General features: G+C 37.5%; 1 non-coding gene across 1 annotated transcript; it reads left to right on the forward strand.

Annotated features, from left to right (window-relative positions):
• The first annotated feature begins 1554 nt into the window (after positions 1-1554).
• Positions 1555-1661, forward strand: LOC137751646 (U6 spliceosomal RNA). Its single transcript, XR_011070897.1, has one exon. It is a non-coding gene; the product is annotated as a U6 spliceosomal RNA (small nuclear RNA).
• The last annotated feature ends 1884 nt before the right edge of the window (positions 1662-3545 follow it).

A 3545-nucleotide genomic window follows, 5' to 3' on the forward strand; every position in this document is an offset into this window, starting at 1 on the left:
TGATGACTGAGGCCAAGGGGGTCACTGCTGACACTGACCAGAATAAGCAACACATGCTGCTTCTTGTTCTGTTAAATGTGAAACATAGCCAGGGGAGCACTTTTCTGCCTTTTGTGGACCAGACATTGGCAGAGTTGAAGGTCAAGTTTACTTTCCAGGTGCCCTAGAAGCACAGCTTGCAGCCCACGTAAGAGGAAAGAAAAGCTGAGAGGTGACTTCTGCAAAGTCTGGAAGCCACAGCTCCAGGGACGAGCCCAGAGTCTCTGTTTTCACAAATATTGGATACTCCTGTTCAATTTGCTGTTGATGTGTTCTTTTAGTGATAGTTCTTTTACACTCTTTTAGACCAAACCAGCTGTAGAAGATAATAGTCCTAACCATCATTCAAAGAGAATTTGTGCTTTGCTTTGAGATACTCTGTATGAAAATGTTTGATTGCATTCAAAAGCTATTCTCGTTACCACAGGAAATTTCCTCCATACTTTTGTCAATGAAAGAAGAGAAAGATCTTTTGGATTCTGTAAATTTAATTTCAGCTGTTGCAAATTTTGAATGGTTGTGAAATGGTTTTACATTTTATTATCACCTACTCGTACAAAGACAGTTTTTAGTTGCAGTAACTATTAAAACTTTGAAAAGAGCCTCATTAAAAAGTATCCATCAGGAATTGTGTGTGGCCAATTCAAGCATAAAATCCACGATGAAATAAAAGTTATCACCAGAGAAGCACGTTCAAGTTGCCTATTAGAAGCTTGATGGGACTTTATGTGGATTTCACACAAGTTTAGTATTTAATACCATCTACAATACTTTGTACTTTGTCTTTTCTTATCATAATTGTATTTTATAAGAATGTTTAATGAATTTTCCTCTACTACCAGCATTACTATGCAAAAAAATAGTATCATGTTTCCTGTTGCAGTGGAAAAAAAAATCCTACACTACACTGTATCGCACTGCACTCAACAGTCCTTTTACAATTTCCTATTGTGGTAATGATAATGATCCCTGTTATAAGTGATTTAGTCTCAGAAAAGGAAACTCTCACTGGCTTATACAACAACCTGGTGAATAGAGCCGACTGTCTTTGTAAAGATGAGCACAAGGAAGGTTTTTAGATGAGGCTGCTTGTCCTTTGAAACTCAGAGAGTGAAGTGGCAAATCTAGCCTGGTTGATCCCCGAAACAGATCTGTTTTTGAGGTCTCTTTCTATAAGCAGAATTATTTTCAGTAATAATCATGAAATGGGATGAATATATTTCATGTATGAACCAAAATTTGTATTTGCCAAATTAAAATTTTACTGCTTGAATTTCACATTCTGTTTCACTTTTAAATTGAAATAAACACTCTAAGAGCACATAGAATGACAGAATTGAAGTGACTCTAGCTTTTTTTCTTCATCTTTACCATCACTGTTTATTTCTCACCTGTTGGTTAAATATAGGAATATGTACTATATCCACAGGGGTTGGATATATGAACTATACCTGCACCCGAAGTAAGCTGAAACGATTCTAAATCCTTGCAAACTTACTTGCAAAAGCAAAGCATGTGCTGGCTTCGGCAGCACATATACTAAAATTGGAATGATATAGAGAAGATTAGCATGGCCCTTGCACAAGGATGACATGCAAATTCGTGAAGCGTTCTATGTTTTTAGCTACATATAAAAGAATGAAATTAGAACACTCCCTAACACCATACACAAAAATAAACTCAAAATGGATTAAAGACCTAAATGTAAGGCCAGACACCATCAAACTCTTAGAGGAAAGCATAGGCAGAACACTCTATGACATAAATTACAGCAAGATCCTTTTTGACCCACCTCCTAGAGTAATGGAAATAAAATAAAAAATAAACAAATGGGACCTCTTGAAACTTAAAAGCTTTTGCACAGCAAAGGAAACCATAAACAAGACGAAAAGACAACCCTCAGAATGGGAGAAAATATTTGCAATTGAAGCAACTGACAAAGGATTAATCTCCAAAATACTCAAGCAGCCCATGCAGCTCAATATCAAAAAAACAACACAATCCAAAAATGGGCAGAAGACCTAAATAGACATTTCTCCAAAGTAGACATACAGATTGCCAACAAACACATGAAAGGATGCTCAACATCACTAATCGTTACAGAAATGCAAATCAAAACCACAATGAGGTATCACCTCACACCGATCAGAATGGTCATCATCAAAAAATCTAGAAACAATAAATGCTGGAGAGGGTGTGGAGAAAAGGGAACAGTCTTGCACTGTTGGTGGGAATGTAAATTGATACAGCCACTATGGAGAACAGTATGGAGGTTCCTTAAAAAACTAAAGATAGAACTTCCATGTGACCCAGCAATCCCACTACTGGGCATATACCCCGAGAAAACCATAATTCAAAAAAAAATACATGTACCACAATGTTCATTGCAGCTCTACTTACAATAGCCAGGACATGGAAGCAACCTAAGTGTCCATCGACAGATGAATGGATAAAGAAGATGTGGCCCATATATACAATGGAATATTACTCAACCATAAAAAGGAACAAAATTGAGTTATTTGTAATGAAGTGGATGGACCTAGAGTCTGTCATACAGAGTGAGGTAAGTCAGAAAGAGAAAAACGAATACCGTATGCTAACACACATATATGGAATCTAAAAAACAGTACTGATGAACCTAGTGACAGGGCAGGAATAAAGACACAGACGTAGAGAATGGACTTGACGACATGCGGCGGGGGGAAGGGGAAGCTGGGACGAAGTGAGAGAGTAGCACTGACATATATACACTATCAAATGTAAAATGGATGGCTAGCGGGAAGCAGCCGCATAGCACAGGGAGATCAGCTTGAAGCTTTGTGAAGACCTAGAGGGGTGGGATAGGGAGGGTGGGAGGGAGACCCTCCCAAGAGGGAAGGGATATGGAGATATATGTATACATATAGCTGAGTTACTTTGTTGTACAGCAGAAACTAACACAACATTGTAAAGCAATTATACTCCTGTGATCGGTGATCTTTGATGTGATTACTACAACTCACTGAAGGCTCAGATGATGGTCAGCATTTTTCAGCAATAAAGTTCTTTTTAATTAAGGTATGTACGTTGGTTTTTTTTAGACATAATGCTATTGCACACTTAATAGACAACAGTATAGTGTGAATGTAACTTTTATAAGCACTGGGAAACCAAAAAATTTGTATAACTCTCTTGCAATATTCACTTAATTGTGTTGGTCTGGAACAGAACCTGCACTATCTCTGAGGCTCGCCTGTACTTACTTAATCTTTGAAGTCCAGTGTGTGTTGTACACTAAAGCATATCTCAGTTTGCATAGTCACATTGCAAATGCTTGATAGGCACATATGACTAGTGGCTACTATATTAGACAGTACAGGTATAGATAGTTACTCTAAAAGGTGGCATAGATTAAGGATATAAAGAGCTATTAAAGCTTTGATGGTGCCATTTACATTTATATTTTGGGTAGTTGAGCAATCAGGGACACTTGAAGGAAATCCGGAAACTTGAAGTATTTGATATAA

Source organism: Eschrichtius robustus, chromosome 17 (assembly GCF_028021215.1).
Source record: "Eschrichtius robustus isolate mEscRob2 chromosome 17, mEscRob2.pri, whole genome shotgun sequence".
Classification (NCBI taxonomy): domain Eukaryota; kingdom Metazoa; phylum Chordata; class Mammalia; order Artiodactyla; family Eschrichtiidae; genus Eschrichtius; species Eschrichtius robustus.